This window comes from Physeter macrocephalus, chromosome 5, assembly GCF_002837175.3.
Source record: "Physeter macrocephalus isolate SW-GA chromosome 5, ASM283717v5, whole genome shotgun sequence".
Lineage (NCBI taxonomy): Eukaryota > Metazoa > Chordata > Mammalia > Artiodactyla > Physeteridae > Physeter > Physeter macrocephalus.
Genome location: NC_041218.1, coordinates 15,712,601 through 15,730,203, shown reverse-complemented (window position 1 = coordinate 15,730,203; position 17,603 = coordinate 15,712,601). Strand labels below are relative to the sequence as shown.

At 42.9% G+C, this 17,603-nt stretch overlaps 1 non-coding gene and 1 pseudogene across 1 annotated transcript; one reads left to right on the top strand and one right to left on the bottom strand.

Annotated features, from left to right (window-relative positions):
* Window positions 1–2,019: 2,019 nt before the first annotated feature.
* TRNAA-CGC (transfer RNA alanine (anticodon CGC)) lies at window positions 2,020–2,092 on the bottom strand. Its single transcript has one exon. It is a non-coding gene; the product is annotated as a tRNA-Ala (tRNA).
* Window positions 2,093–12,989: 10,897 nt separating this feature from the next.
* On the top strand, window positions 12,990–14,293 carry LOC102983378 (RNA-binding protein with serine-rich domain 1-like; annotated as a pseudogene).
* Window positions 14,294–17,603: the final 3,310 nt, after the last annotated feature.

The window sequence follows — 17,603 nt, the reverse complement described above, 5'->3', positions numbered from 1 at the left end:
GCTCACAGGCCCAGCCGCTCTGCGGCATGTGGCATCCTCCCGGACCGGGGCACGAACCCGTGTCCCCTGCATCGGCAGGCGGACTCGCAACCGCTGCACCACCAGGGAAGCCCTAAGATTCATTTTAAGGTCTGATTGGATCTCTACTTTTCTCAATGATTGGGGTCTTCAGGCTAAGTGCAAGGTCCATGTTATGCCCGGGGCACTTGTCCCTTTTGCCATTTGTGACACTGAATGCTGGACCATTATCACTTAGTCAGGATCTTGGGTATTATCTCTTTTAGTAATACGTTAGGCACTTCAGCTGCCATTTCAGTTCTAGTGGGGAACGCCTGTACTTAACCCTGAAAACGTGTCCACTAGCACCAAGAGATATCTGAAATTGCCTAGTACTCTTAGCAGGACAGTGAAATCAATCAGTCAGTCTTCCCCAGGTTATGTCCCTATGGTCTAAATGGGCCTCATCTGGGGACCTCTGAGGTGTCTGGTGTTGGGAGTGTTCCTGTTTAGATGGGGCAGGTCTCAACTATCCAACTGATTATACTTTTCATGCCAGGAGTTACCACGACCTCAACTAACCAATTACGTATATAGGGCTTCCCTTCTGTAATGAGTTCCTTGATGAGCCTCCCTGATGGCTTGACAAGTTGCAGTTTGGGAAAAGAAGTATTGCCCGTGTTCATTAAATAGCCACCCCTGGCCTCCTAGATCTCTGTTGAAGCCCCATTTCTGGGCTTTGTCTAATTCTTCCTTTGTATAGACTGGGGAGTAATTGGATAGATCTGGCGTTTTAGGTATGAGGAGTAATTGCCAAGTCACTGGTTCTAGGACCGCCCTTTTGGCAGTTGCACCTGCTTTGCTGTTTCCCTTTATTACCTCTGTATTCCCTTTCTGATGACCCCTCCAGTGAATCACCACCACTTTGTTCAGAAGTTGCACTGCTTCTAGGAGTCTCTATAGGTTTAAGCCATGTTTCACCTGCTGCTTCTCTGCCGTAAGCATACCTCTTTTCTTCCAGATAGCCCCGTGTGCGTGTAGGATGGCATACGCATGCCAGCAGTCTGTGTAAACATCTAAGATCTTCCCTGTCCTGAGCTCTAAGGCTCAGGTGAGGGCCATCAGCTCGGCCTTTTGGGCTGAGGTCCCTGGGGGTAGGCTTCATGCCTCAATGACTCAGGTCTGAGATGTCACTGCATATCCCGCCATCCTTTTTTTCTCTCTCATAAAATTGCTCCCATCTGTGAACCATTCCTCTTTGGCGTTTGGGAGAAGCTCACTTCCTAGGTCTGGGCAACTGGAATATATCATGTTCTATACAATCATGCTCCAGGGGCCCTATTCCTGTGGGTAGCAGGGTGGCAGGATTTAGGGTGTGACAGGTTTTTATGGTAATGACAGTTGTCTAAAAGCGTAGCCTGAAGTTGAATCGAACTTCCGGGGGATAGCCATTCTGTTCCCTTAAAACTTACTAGAGCCTGAACCTGGTGTAGAGTCCAAATAGTGACTGGCTGACGAAACATTAACTTTTCAGCCTCTGTTAGCAGGATTGAAGTAGCTGCTACTGCCCGTAGGCAAGGAGCCCATCCCTCAGCGGTTTTATCTAATTGTTTAGAGAAATAAGCAACCACCCAAGTAAGGGGTCCCAGTTTTTGATCTAATACCCCAAAGGCAATTCCCCTTCTCTCCTGAATGTAAAGGTCAAAGGGTTTAACTAAATCTGGGAGGGCCAGAGCAGGGACCTGAAGTAATTGCTTTCCCAATTCTCTTTTTTTTTTTTTTTTAATTGAAGTATGGTTGATGTACAATGTTGTACCAATCTCTGCTGTACAACCTAGTGACTCAGTTATACACATATAGACATTCTTTTTTTATATATATATATTCTTTTCCATCATGGTTTATCACAGGATATTGAATATAGTTCCCTGAGCTGTAGGACCTTGTTGTTTGCGTTCTCAATTCTTTTTTTTTTTTTTTTTTTTTTTAATTGGCTGCACCATGTGGCATGCAGGATCTTAGTTCCCTGACCAGGGATCGAACCCGTGCCCCCCGCATTGCGAGTGCAGAGTCTTAACCACTGGACCACCAGGGAGGTCCCTGCTTTCCCTTTCTTGAAAGGCCCCTTCACATTCTGGAAGGATGAAGATCCTTTTCTTTCAATTTTTCCTATAAAGGCCTAGCTATTAGACCATTAGGTGTCCAGATGTGGCAAAACCCAGCCATCCCCAGGAAGCCCCTAAGCTGTCTCCTAGTTTTAAGAGGGGCAAGACTGCAGATGGCTTCATTCCTTTCCTGGGGTAGGCTTGTCTGACCTTCTGTGAGGATGAAGCCTATGTAGGTAACCTTAGTTTGTGGTATTTGAGTCTTTTTCTTGGACACCTTATATCCTTTATCAGCTAGGTGGTTCCGGGTGGTTACAGTATTTTTGTCAGAGGCCTCCTTAGTAAGGTTGGTGATCAGAATGTCCTCTTATATATGAGGGAACCCTCCCCCAGATATATTGATAGATCTTTAAGGTCTTTAGCTAAAGTTTCCCCAAAGATGATGGGGGAATTTTTGAACCCTTAGGGCGGGACTGTCTGGCAGTATCGTTGTTTTTGTTGTGTGTTTGGCTCCTGCCACTCAAAAGCAAAATTTTCATGTGACTCTGGGGTGATTAAAATACAGAAGAAGGCATATTTTAAATCTAATACAGAATACCAGGTCCTGGTGGATTTTAGAGTGGTCAGCAGGGTGTAGGGATTAGGGGCAACTGGATGTATATTCTCTGTGGCTTCACTGACTGCCCTGAGGTCCTGTACCATCCAGTGTTGCCCACTGGGTTTCTTTACGGGGAGAACTGGGGGTATTACAGGTGGATTGGCATGGCCTAATAAGGCCCTGGTCAACTAGGCCCTGTGTAACAGGGGCAATGCCCAACAAGGCCTCCCGACAGAGAGGGTACCATTTTCTTTTGGACCATGTATGTCTGGGTTTTAGATGGACTATCACGGGACTGGCTCCTTTAGCTCGTCCCACCCTTCCCTGGGCCCAGACCTCAGGATTTCTTCCAGGGAGGTCAACTTGCTATGTCCAGGGAGGTTTGTCCTCAGCCATTATCATCATGTGCCCCTTGTCTAGGGGATGCCAATCTCCGTTTTGTCTCCCATTAGGTGGATAGTAATTCCCAATTTATGTAAGATATCCCTTCCTAGCAGAGATACAGGGCATTTGGAAACATATAGGAAGGAATAGGTGAGCATTCTAATGGCTCTATGAATGCCCATTCTTGGGCCTTCCCTGATAACCCCATAATTTTACAAGTCTCGTGACTGTGTTTGCCTGATCTGGTGTTCAAAACCAAGTAAGTGACACCGATGTCAACTAAGAATTCAACAGGTATTTTTCTCTATGTCCAGTGTCAGCCAGGGCTCCTTGGGTGTCAATTGGAGTGCCAGCTTAGGACTCCCCTGGCCCTGGCATTCTTCTTCTGTTTGAACCGTCTGCCTTCAGGGTGGTGGGCAGGATCTGCCACTTCTGTCCCCCTTTGGGGGCAGTGAGGGCATTCTCTCTTCCAGTGTCCCTCTTGTTTACATATGGCACACTGATTGAGTCCTAGTTTCCTTGGTTTGCTGTCCCTCAGTGGGAGCCCGTGGTCACTCACCAGAGTCAAAGGTCTCTGTGGGCAGTTAGTCCAGATTCCTGTGCTGACCGGTTGACACTGGAGGGCAACAGCCAGTAGGTGGGCCTGCCTCTGGGTGTTTTTATCCTCTGACTTCCTCCTCTATATATCTGTTTTTAAACACGCAGTAGGCAACCTCCACCAGGCAAGAGCTTGGGGTATCTGGTTCTATTTCCAGATTCTGAAGTTTATGCATAATGGCGAGGGCACTTTGGGAAATAAAATATGACCTCAGGCTTGTATTCCCTTCCAGTGACTCAGGGTCAGTGGTTCTGTAAATTCAGAGACATTCCTTGAGGCGCTCTAGGAATGCCGAAGGGTTTTCTGTTGGCTCCTGGTTGATCTCCTTTATTTATTTATTTATTTATTTATTTATTAATCTTTTGGCTGTGCCACACAGCATGTGGGATCCTAGTTGCCCAACCAGGGATCGAACCCATAGCCCCCACATTGGAAACATGGAGTCCCAACCACTGGACCACCAGGGAAATCCCTGATTTCCTTTATCTTAGTCCAATTGACAGGTTTCTTTCCTGCTGCCTAGATTCCCTTTAGGTCATATTTTTATAATGTGTCAGCCTGTCTTTTACCCACTTCTCCATTGTCTCAGTCCCGGTTGGGTTTGTTATCTAGGACCGCTTGATTCCCGAAAATGGCATGACCTGCATTGTTTCTGTTCTCTTTGTATGCGTCCTCTCAGGTTTTTGAAAAGACTGTGGCCTTTTCTTCCCCATTAGGAGTACATTGAGGAGGCTCTGAATGTCAGGCCAGGTAGGGTCATGGGTCTGAAAGATTCCCCTAATCAGATTCAGGAACCTCTCTGGATCTTACCTCAACCCCTTGCTATGACTTTTCCAGTTATACAGATCAGAAGTGGTAAATTGTTTTATACCTGGATGAGCCCTCCTTCTCCACTGGGGACCAGCCTCAAAGGGAGTACTTTTCCTTGTGGGTTGTTGGACCCTAGCTGGTAATTAGTCCCACTCCGTTTATTTGCTGGACCACGTTCCAGGGGAGGAGGCTGGTATGGAGGGGACTCCTTGGGTCTGTGGCCCAAATCAGGTTATACGAAGGAAGGGGGTAGGGAGGGAGCAGTAGGAGGAGGGTTAGGGAGGAGATCAAGAAGGTCCTCAGCGGAAGGGTCAAGGACTGGTATTACCTCAGTGGAGAGAGCCCACAACCTTTTTGAAGGCCTTTGTTCTGAAAAAGCCCATGAAAAACTGGACATAGGGAATTTCTTTCCATTTCTTTTGTTTCCGGCATAGAAGATCCAGTTGTAAAATGGTATTGTAATTTAGAGACTCACTGACATGCCAACTTTCCCCATCTCCCAGCTAATATTGGGACCAGGCTGTATTACATAGGAAGATTAACTGTTTTCTGGTCAGGGGATGATACCTGAAAAACTTGCAGTTCTTCAGGATTCACCCTAATGGGCATAAGTATGGAGGACATTTGGTTCCCCATACCTTAGATGTTCTGTTTTAAATTTGTTTCCAACTACTGAGAGGGAGGTTGGAGTGATTTGTTGGCGTGCAGATGCCACAAGATTTGGCTCAAATAAGACTTCCAGTTCAGGAAATTTGGAACCAATACCAAACTGTTATTGGATTCCTCAGAAGACCCAAATAGGAGATGTCCAAGTGGCATGGATGCTGATATTACTTGGAGACGCCCCCTTGAATTTGTAATGGCCCATGCTAGAGACAGTTAGTCCCTCCTCAGTCAAAATATGCCGCGGGAGGTTAGATGGCACTGACTCAAGGATAGAGCAGCTTAGCCTCTCTAGTTCCTAGAGTGTCTAGCAAGTCCAGAGCCTGGTGGGTGGGTCCAGGTGGGAGGGCCACAATCAGTCCCATCTGGGTCACCAAAAATTTGTTACCTACCCTCCTGAGTTGGTCCCCCCCAAAAGGGTTCACTCGCACCAATAGAATGAGGCCGAGTTTCATTCAGAAGCAAAGGAAAGCTTTATTCTTTCATCAAGGAATGGAGAGGTATGAGCTTGCACTCTAGAGTCCATGCTTTCCCTTAAAGGCCATTGGCAGGGCTGCCTTATAGGGTTCTTGTCAGCAGGGAGGGAATTGGGCTTCTTGAGGGTCAGGCACAGCTGTACTGCTCACAGCGATCCAGATCAAAGTGCTGGGTGCAGCATTTCTACACACAGTATGTTGCCACCATTTTGAATTGCAGTGTTGTGCACAGCACTTCTGCACACAGCCTACCAAGCTGAGATATCAGGCACAGCCATTTCACACAAGGAACTCTGGTCTGAAGTGCCAGATGCAAGGCCTCTGCACGTGGTACCCAAGTGAAACTAGACTAAGCACAAAGGAAAAATTGTTTTATTTTTTCTGTTTTATTACCCAGATTCTATTTTCCCTGGGAATTGTCAATGGGCTTTGCAGTGACAACAACACGAGTATTTGTGATTACAAAAAGAAGACTCATCACCTGCCTTTAAGAATGACATTTGGTTTAGGCTTGGAAGTCACCATAGAAGCCCAAGTCCTCTTTTGTCTTAACCCTAGCTGTTATGAATAATACTCTCCTCTCAATGTAGTCCATGATTCTCAAGAGGAGTTGGGATATTGGGGAAGGATCCCATTCCAAGTTTGGCTTATCAGAATCTCCTAAGGGAAAGACCTCTCCATCCTGTTAATCCTCCCAAGAGGGAAAGTTACTATTCATCTTCCCAAACCCAGCACTCTTAGATTGCAGTCCCATAGGACTCTTCTCTGGAGTCTGTATTTCACCATTCCCTTGACCTTAATCAGTAACAAAAGCTTTATAATACTACCATGGCATTGCTCACCCCCCACCCCTCCCCCACCCAGGTTTATAAACTCCTTAGCTCCCTTGCCTCTGGGCAAGTCTGTCTATTGCATCTCACAAAAGAAGAAGAAAGAAAGAGTAGAAAAAAGAATGTCTAGCCCTAAGCTTCCTTTTGCATCTGTATGCTTTCTGGTCTCTGAATCCCTGGAGCAGTGAAAGGTAAATAAACCTCTGGTCTATTCTTCCTTTGTTCTCTGAACTGGGACTTCACTCCCGAGGAGATTTTCTTCTCAGATGAGATTTGGAAAGGTCTTTTTTCTTTGCTTAGATGGTTTGAACTGATAATTTGCATCTACAAAGGAAACTAAAAAATACTGAATAGCTCTTAGAAAACACTGTGGAGGCACTCCTTAGGCTAATCTTGCCACCACTCTGAATGAGAAGAGACCTCCAAGTGAATGAAAACCCAAAAGCAAAATTTTCAATGCTGAGTTTATTTTTATATTGTCCCTGGATAACTCTCTCTAAGGTCAAACAGATTTTAATTCACCAGCCTTAAAACCAGTACCCCATCTCCCCACCAAGGAAAACATTTAGATAATTTCAAGATAAACAAATAAAAACATAGAATTAAAAACAAATTAACCTAGTATTGCAAGCAAAATAACCCAATATTACAAACAATAGAAGAGTAAGATAGGAAAGGCTCATGTGAAATTCTCACACAACCCCACCTCCAGTTGAGTTACTTTATAAAGCATAAGATTTTTAAATAAAATATACACAGTTTATTCTGTTTATTCTCATCAGTTCAAACCAGAATTGACTTTCATAAGAGAAATAGTACAACAAAAGATAGCAGCTGAACTAAAATAGATAAAATAAAGAAATGATACAGATGAAAGAAAAGCAGGCATTACTAAAAAAAAATCAGAATAAATGGAGCAGTAGCAAAATCAAAGTTATAACACAAAAAAATGTTCTGTCAAAAGAAAACAGATAATGCATTGTGAGAAATGACCATGTTATAGAGAAGGGGGCATTGTGAACAGAGAGCAATGCTCATACATACCTTGGGAATAGTTTTAAATTCCAAACACAAAGGCAGCAGGGACTCAGCCTGCAGCGTTCTGCTGAAGAATTTATGAGGTTCCTTGGCCACTTCATCTAGCACCTAATCACAGAGCCACTTTTACCTAAAAATTCTCCTGTTCTCTTACACACAACCATCAAACACTTTATAAAAACAGAGCTTTGGGGCTTCCCTGGTGGTGCAGTGGTTAAGAATCCGCCTGCCAATGCAGGGGACATGGGTTCGAGCCCTGGTCTGGGAAGATCCCACATGCCACGGAGCAACTAAGCCTGTGCGCCACAACTACTGAGCCTGTACTCCAGAGCCCACGTGCCACAACTACTGAAACCCGCGTGCCTAGAGCCCGTGCTCCACAACAAGAGAAGCCACTGCAATGAGAAGGCCACACACCGCAACGAAGAGTATCCCCCGCTTGATGCAACTAAAGCCCACATGCAGCAATGAAGACCCAGTGCAGCCAAAAATAAATAAATAAATAAATAAATTTATTAAAAACAAAACAAAACAGAGCTTTGGGCTTCAGGAAATACCAGACAATGACAGAGTTCTGTGGAAATCAGAAAGTATCAGCTTTGATTTTATCAAACTGACAATAATAATAGAAATGTAAGTTACACTTGTATCTAATAAGAAGCTTGATGAAGTCCAGAATGCTGGGCTGGCCATTATCTTTCTCAGTACAAATGAGAAAGAGTTGGCTAAATGATATTTACATTCTGGTGATAACCATTAAAAAAAAAAAAAAAAGAACTTGTGACAAGGATTCTCTCCTTGGGCAACTTTAGTGAGGTTTTTCTGAACCTTCATCTCAAGTGTACCTGCTGATGTTGGCCTTCTGTGTCCATCTCTGAACTGTCCAATTTTATCAAGAATCCTGAAGTCGGTTTAGCCAGAATCCCCACCCTTGATATCTAATCACCCTCTATATCTGATCAAATTCCTCATTCCCCACCATCCCCCAGGTAATATCTCCCTACCCTGTCTTCATCAAGAATCTTGATAGGTCAGTGTAGTGAAGAATTACCCATCTTTTAATAATTTTCCATCCACCTACCCCTTCACCCCCACCCTGCTTCTTGGCTATAAATCTCCATCTTCCTTTGTTGTATTCAGAACTGAGCCCAATCTCTCTCACTGAAAAATTCTACTACACTACTACACTAGTCCCTATACTTATCAAGATAGTCCTGAATAAGATCTGCCTCTGCAGCTTTAATAGGTGTTAAGTTAATTAAACAAGGAGGGTGTTAGACTAAGGTTTTAATGCCTTAGTAGCCTACATAAGCAAACCCATACCTAAGCCTAAAATGCCTCAAGGTTAAGAAATCAAAACCTACAGATAACAGATCACAAACAGACAAGTAGTCTTTCCCAAATATGCTAACACTTATTATAGCCAATCAGATAATTTCCTTGCTTTGCTTCCACATCTTCTCTATAAAAGATGCTTCCACATCTTTCCCTTAGCTCCTGCCAATGGGGTGCTCCTAGCCACTTCATTTCTGGTGCTGTCTGATTCTTTTTTTTTCCCCCAGCTTTTTATTTTATTTTAAAAAAACTTTATTGAGTTATAGTTGATGTATAATATTATATGTTACAGGTGTACAATATAGCAATTCACAATTTTTAAAGGTTATACTACATTTATATGTATTATAAAATATTGACTATATTCTCTGTGTTGTACAATATATCCTTGTAGCTTATTTTATACATAATAGTTTGTACCTCTTAATCCCCTACTCCTATATTTTCGTTCCCTGCTTCCCTATCCCCCCGGTAACCATTAGTTTGTTCTCTATATCTGTGAGTCTGCTTCTTTTATGATTTATTCACTAATGTGTTGTATTTTTTTTAGATCCCACATATAAGTGATATCATATAATATTTGTCTTTGTCTGACTTATTTCACTTAGCATAACACCCTCCAAGTCCATTCATGTTGTTGCAGGTGGCAAAACTCCCTTCTTTTTTATGACTTAGTAGCATTCCATTATATATATATATTATATATATATATATATACATATCACATCTTCTTTATCCATTCATCTGTTGATGGACACTTAGGTTGCTTCCATATCTTGGCAATTATAAATATCAATAATATGAACATTGGGGTGCATGTATCATTTTGAATTAGTGTCTTTGTTCTTTTTGGTTACATACCTAGGAGTGGAATTGCTGGGTCATGTGGTAGTTCTAGTTTTAGCTTTTTTAGAAATTTCCGTAATGTTTTCCACAGTGGCTGCACCAGTTTACATTCCCACCAGTGGTGTACAAGAGTTCCCTTTTTCCCACATCCAAATAAACTTTAAAATTTAATAAGTTCCGGTTTATCTTTTAACACAAGTGTTATGAATAATATTTTCTTTGACACTGGGTAGGGCAAAAATATTTCCAATTACGTATGTGAATTGAATATATGTTTGTCTCTGCTCATCCAGAAACTTTACTGAATAATAGTAAAGTCCTATGAGTCACAAACCTGAAAGGGCAAAGAGAATAGGCGAGTAGGGGGGAAATGTTGTCAACCAAAGTTTGGGAGCTGGAATGAAAATGAAAGATAGGTAATTTGCTTACCAGGCCAGAGAGTGCCTGAAAGGAGGGCACAAGGGTATGTGTAAGTGGAATATAAGCAAACTGACTCACAATGGTTTTCTGTTTTGTTTTGCTTTTTAAATTTAAGAGCTTATTTAAGCAAAAATTGATTCATATCAGGTAGTGCCAAACCAGAAGTGGGTAGGAGTGCTCCTGATTGACAGTGTTGAAGCCCAGACAGTCTCAGGAGATTTGAGGCACCAGGATCCCCCAGAGGTGGGTTGCAGGTGGTCTAAAAACAGAGGAGAAGTCTGTTTTTAAAGTAGTTGGGTAAAAGCAGGAAAGAATGAGGTAAAGCGGCAGTGATCCTATGTGTGGAGTTTGCCTCAGATGTAAGCTGCAACACAGAGCTAACTGACAGAGCACTTACCTGAAAGTGAAGAGCCCTGAACTCCTACTTTGAGCTACCTGTGGATGACAGCACCTTGGAAAGCTACCCTTAGATGCTCTCTGAGCACAAGCCTTGCCAATGGTGACCTCAAAAGGAAATTGATAGAAAGATCTTATACAGAAAAATGCAAGCCTGTTTGGTGGTTTCCATTCCAATATGTAAAAGAGCTTGGAAGTCATCACTCCCAACCTCAAAACAAGAAAAAAGCTGTACAAACTGAAAATCAATCATTCTTCTTAAAACCATCAGAAAATTGAGGTTACAGGACAAATTCCCACTCCAAAAACCGAAGAGACAGGTGGATCACAGCTTACATGGAACAGAAGCCACTGGAGCTGAAGCCTGTGGGAACATTTCAGATGTTATTGACTAGTTACTGGAGATTGAACAAGGACTGGCTTGAGAGTTAAAAACTCTTAGGGGCTCAGTCTCAGGGTGCCGCCTGATACTTTCATGAATTTACCTCCAGGAGCCCCGCCAGGTTCTCAAGATGAAAATAACACAAAAATCTTCTCATGTTTAGGGTAGGGGAAGGAGAAAATCACCACTATAAATATATCCAGACAGAGAGTTCTGTTCTCTATAAAAAAAAAAGAGCTCACCCTCAGAGAAACTAATGCTTTACCAGAGCCTAACCCGTCCCAGTGGAAGGGCAATTAGCCAGCCTTCCTGTCCTTCTCTAGCCTTCCTGTCTCACATAAAAGGAGGGGGGAAAGCCTATAAAAATTCTTCTGAAGGTTGCAACCCAGAGACACAGGCCCACTAAAAAAAAAAAACCAAGACTCAATCATAAAATTACAGACTTCTTCCTTTTTGTAATACCTTGTCACCATATAAACAGCATTCTGGTATAACAATAGTGAATTACAACTGACAGAGCTGTAAGAAACAGTCTCTAACTAAGAAGGAGTTGCTAGAGAAGCCCAAAGGGAAGAGGAAAGACAAAAACAAAAACAATAGAGGAAATTGAACTCTCTGACACCTACAGCTACAGCAATCATTAAACACAACCTAACACCCTCCCAGATAAACATAAAACCTCACACTATAGACCATTTATCTCAGTTCCTATTACCCAATACATTATGTTCAGCATTCAACAAAAAATTCAAAGGCATGCTATAAGGCAAGAAAATATGCAGTCTCAAGAGACAAAGTGAGCATCAAAACCAGTCTCAGATATGGCAGAAATTTTGGAATTATGAGGCAGAAATTTAAAATAATTATGATTAGTATGCTAAGGGCTCTAATGGAAAAGGTGGATAACATGCAAATACAGATGGATAATGTCAGCAGAAAAGATGGAAACTCTAAGGAGGAATCATGTTTAAATTTAAAAAAAATATATTGTAACAGAAATGAAGATTGTCTTTGATGGGCTTATTGGTCTGTTGGACACAGCCAAGGAAAGAATTAGTGAGCTTGAAGATATTAATAGAAATTTCCAAAACTGAAATACAAAGAGAAAAAAAAAAACAGAACATTCACGAAATGTGGAACAATTGCAAAGGTGCAGCATACATAAAATGGAAATACCAGAAGAAGGAGAAAAAGGGTAAGAAGAAATATTTGAAGTAACAACGGCTGAGAATTTTCCAAAGTTAATGACTGATACCAAATCACAAATCCAGAAAGCTCAGAGAACACCAAATATGATAAATACCAAAAATCTACACTGAGGCACATCATTCAAACTGCAGAAAACAAAACAAACAAAAAATTCTTGAAAGAAACCAGAAGGGGAAAGAACCCCTTGCCTATAGAAGAATGAGGATAAGAATTATACCAACTTCTTTCCAGAAACCAAGCAAGGAAAAAGAGGATCAGTGAAATATTTAAAGTGTTGAAGGAACAAAACCAAGAGCCTACAAGTCTCTATCCAGCAAAAATTTCCTTCAAAAGTGAAGGAAAAATAAAGACTTTCTCAGACAAACAAAAACAGGGAATTTCCTGCCTATAGACCTGTCTTTTAAGAAATGTAAAAGAAGTTCTGTAGAGAAAAGGATTATTTAGGTCAGAAACTCAGATTTACATAAAGAAAGGAAGAGCAGTAAAAAAGAGTAAAAAAATCAAAGGAAAATAAAGTATTTTATTTTTCTTATTCCTATTGATCTAATAGATTAATGTTCATTCAAAATAATAATAGCGGAAGTGGTCGGGGCCGCGGTGGGCGGAAGGGCGCCCTCGCTTTGTCCGCTCAGCGGCGGGCCCAGTGAGGCCCCCGGAATTCGGAGCAGCCGGGAACCCAGCCTCCACCCTCTGGGCCCTCTCGCTGGGTTGGAGACCCAGGCCCACAACGCTGGTCCCTACCTACCCTAGAAGTGCTCGTGGCCCGGCGCCTGGACTGGGGAGTTGCTGCACTTTAGCGTAAATTGCAATCGATTAGGGATTGTTTCTCAGACTCAAGTTAGAAGTGAGAGTTCAGATAAGTGAGGCCGCCATTGCTGCTTTGAACATCTCAGAAGGGGAGAATGGATTTATCAGGAGTGAAAAAATAGAGCTTGCTAGGAGTCAAAGAAAATAACAAAAAGTCCAGCACTAGGACTCCTTCTCCTACCAAACGCAAAGACTGCTCTGATGAGAAGTCCAAGGATCGCTCTAAAGATAAGGGGGCCACCAAGGAGTCGAGCGAGAAGGATCGTGGCAGGGATAAAACTCGAAAGAGGCGCAGCGCTTCCAGTGGTAGCAGCAGCACCAGGTCTCGGTCCAGCTCGACCTCCAGCTCGGGCTCCAGCAGCGGCTCCAGCTCATCTTCAGCATCGAACCGCTCAGGAAGTTCCAGCACATCCCGCAGCTCCAACTCCAGCAGCTCCCCTGGCTCTCCGAGTCCTTCTCGGCGCAGGCATGACAACAGGAGGCGTTCCCGCTCCAAATCCAAACCACCCAAAAGAGATGGAAAGGAAAGGAAAAGGCGGAGCCCTTCCCCTAAACCCACCAAAGTGCGCATTGGAAGCCTCACCAGGAATGTGACCAAGGATCATATCCTGGAGATATTCTCCACCTACGGGAAAATTAAAATGAGGGCTTCCCTGGTGGCGCAGTGGTTGAGAATCCGCCTGCCGATGCAGGGGACACGTGTTCGTGCCCCGGTCCGGGAAGATCCCACATGCCGTGGAGCGGCTGGGCCTGTGAGCCCTGGCTGCTGAGCCTGCGCGTCCGGATCCTGTGCTCCGCAACGGGAGAGGCCACAACAGTGAGAGGCCCGCCTACTGCAAAAAAAAAAAAAAAAAAAAATGATTGACATGCTTGTAGACAGGATGCACCCCCATCTGTCAATAGTCTACGCATATGTGGAGTTTGAGAATCCAGATGAGGCCAAGAAGGTGCTGAAGCATATGGACAGAGGACAAGTCGATGGCCAGGAGATCACTGCCACTGCTGTGGTGACCCCCTGGCCTCGGCCACCCCCCAGGCGATTCAGCCCTCCCAGGAGAATGCTGCCACCGCCTCCCGCGTGGCGCAGGTCACCCCCATGGATGAGGAGCAGGTCGTGTTCCCCTCGGCACAGGTCCCCCGTGCGCCGGTGATCCTGCTCCCCTGGCTGCTGCCGCCATAGGAGCCGCTCCAGCTCCACCTCCTCCCGATAAGCAGGGCCACCAAGGCTCTGCCCTGTGACTTGTATCCCATCCAACTCACTTTTGTCACTTTTCTAGCAGAAGGAGGATTGGTAGGAAAGAAATTCCTCACTTAGGGGCAGGCTTTGAAGGTGAAGGCAGTAATTGCTACATTTCCCCTGGCGGCAGAGTTCCGGCTGCAGGAGCGTTGTTGGTTTGGGGTTGTGCTTATGAAGATGCCCTCCAGTTTTCTGGCTAGAAAGCTTCCACATTTCTAGTTCCTGAGAGTCAGTTTAGTGGCAGGGCCTGCAGAGATGAGCAAGGGGCTTCAGGAGGTGGTACAGCCCCAGCCTGGGAGCATGTTTTTTCCCACTCCACAGATGACGTGGGGCCCATCTGGTGGGCTGGTCGTGCCCTAACCTGTTGGCCTGCAGGGTCCCACAGGAAAGGTGTGCTTTTATGCAGCTGCCATTCCTGTTAGCCTGACCCTGCTCCCCTGCTCGAGTCCTCTTCTGACCTCTAGGGCCAAATACCCAAAATGGTTCTTTTCACGGGTACTCATGTGCACACACACACACACACACACACACACACACACACACCCCTACGTCTCCCTTTCTCTCTGAAACTGGTTAAGTTGTGAGCCAGCTCTGTGGGGTCATCACAGGACCCGCTCATTGTGTTTGTATTCATGGTGGTCGTGCAGGTTACCTTGGCAATGTGTACATTGCTTTTTTGGCTTTTATTGTACAGTCAGTACTATACATTTTCTGTTTTGAGTTTTGTAACTTTGTAGCATTTTAGATAATACTGCGTTTGTACTTTGTTGTGTAGAGAAAAGAATTGTGTTGAATAAACCTAGGATTAGAGTGCAGCTCGAGTGTTGGGTTCACTGCCTCCTTCCTGTCCCTTGGCCCCAAAGGCAGCTTCAGTTGTGAGGTAATTAAACATGATTGTCTAAAAATAATAATAATAATAACAGCAATGTATTAGGTGATTACAGTGTATGGATAAGTGTAACGAATGATAGCAATGTTATAAGGGATGGGAGGAAGAAATTGAATACTCTGTTTTAATGTGTCTGCACTAGCAGTATAGTATTGTTTGAAAGTGGACTTAGATTAGTTATAAATGCATAGTGTAAACTCTAGGGCAAACACTGAAAAAAAATTTAAAGTATAATATGCTGAGAGGAGGGTAAATGGAATTATATAAGATGTTCAGTTAAAACCAGAGGAAGCAGAAAAGAGGGAAAGAAAAAAAACAGAAAGTTCAATAAATAGAAAACAGTTCTAAATATGTCAGATATTAATCTATTTCAATAATCAGTTTAAATATGAATGGTCCAAATACACCAATTAAAACACAGAGACTGACAGACTAGATAAAAAAATAAGACCCAACCATGTTGTGTACAAGAAACCCACTTTAAATATAGAGACACAGGGGCTTCCCTGGTGGCGCAGTGGTTGAGAATCTGCCTGCTAATGCAGGGGACACGGGTTTGAGCCCTGGTCTGGGAGGATCCCACATGCCGCGGAGCAACTGGGCCCGTGAGCCACAACTACTGAGCCTGCGCGTCTGGAGCCTGTGCTCCGCAACAAGAGAGGCCGCGACAGTGAGAGGCCCACGCACCGTGATGAAGAGTGGCCCGTGGTTGCCACAACTAGAGAAAGCCCTCATGCAGAAACGAAGACCCAACACAGCCAAAATAAATAAATTAATTAATAAACTCCTACCCCCAACATCTTCTTTAAAAAAAAAATGTAGAGACACAAATAGATTAAAAGTAAAGGGAAGGAAAAGATTATACTATGCTAATACTAATCAAAATAAAGCTGAGTAGCTATCTTAATTTCAGACAAAGCAGATTCCAGGATAACAAAAATTATCAGGGACAAAGAGGGGCATTACCTAATGATAAAGGGGTCAATTCTCTAAGAAGGCATAACAGTTCTTTGTGTGTATGCACCTAACAGCAGAGCATTAAAATATGTGAGACAGAGCCTGCTAGAGCTGTAAGGAGAAATAGACAAGTCCACTATTATAGTTGGAGACTGCAACTCTCCTTTATCAGTAATTGACAGAAAATCAGCAAGGACGTAGTCGAAGTGAACAGCATCATCAATCAACTGGTTCTAATTGACATTTATAGACTTCTTCATCCACAACAACAGAATACACATTCTTCTTAAGCTCACATGGAACATTCACCAATAATTACTATACTCTAGGCCACCAAACACACCTCAACCAATTTAGAAGAATAGAAATCATATGATGTGTGCTCTCAGACCACAGTGAAATTAAACTAGAAATTAATAACAGAAAAGTAGCCAGAAAATCCAAAATATTTAGATATTAAACAACACACTTCTAAATAACAAATGGATCAAAGAGTCTTTAGAGAAATTAAAAGTATTTTGAACTAAATGAAAACGAAAAAAGTGTTTAGATCTCTAGATGTACTCCTTACCCCCACAGAGCTAGGACTCTACCTTTCCCCCACCCTGGCAGAAGACTAGAAATTTACTCTCTGGAGATCCTGCTTTGAACTCTGGACTTAGGACAATAGGCATAGCTGAGGATGCTATCTGAATAAGAAGAACTAAGTAATAGTCTACACACCATGTATCCACTCTGTTTCCCAGCCCCTTTCTCCTACCTGTCTTACAGAATATTAGTAACCAGGAATATGCCCCTGTGGTAGGCAGAATAATGGTCCCCCAACGATGTCCACATCCTAATCCATGGAACCTGTGAATGTGGTATGTTACATGGTAAAGGGAAATCAAGGTTGCTAATACACCTGGATTATATGAGTGGAAACTAAATAATATTACTGGGGATAGAGAAAGTGGACATTGGGGTACAAAGGTGGAAGGATTCCAAGGGCTAATGCCTCCTTTCCCACACTAGGAGGTTAATAAATAAAACCTAAAACTCCTAAGTCAAGAAATAGCATTTTAATAATTAATAGTGATTTTTAAATGTGGAAAAAATATTTAACAACAATTGAATGAATTAAAATGGCTTCCTCTGAAGAGTGAAAATTAAAGATAGAGCAGAAATAAGGCAGAGGATGATCATTTTTCATTAAAAGATTTAAAAATTATTTGATAAAATTATATTTTTGAAAGATTAATGTTTGCATATTCTATTTCTTTAGATACAAAATCCTCTTCTTATGTTTACTGATAGTTATTGAGAAAGATTTTCTTACTATCAGACAATCTCAGATCCCTGATATAAGCGTTTTCTTCCCAAGTGTTGCAAAATGCAAGTCAATAAAGAAATGTATTGGAGGATACAATGGGGATGGGGCAAATGGGTGAAGGTCATCAAAGAGTAAAAACTTCCAGTTATAAGATGAATAAGTTCTAGGGATCTAATGTACATGGTGACTTTAGTTAGCAATACTATATTGTATACCTGGAAGTTTGCTAAGAGAGTAAATCTTACAGATTCTCATCACAAAAAATAAATAAATAAGTGGTAAATGTGTGAAGTTATAGATGTGCTAACTAATCT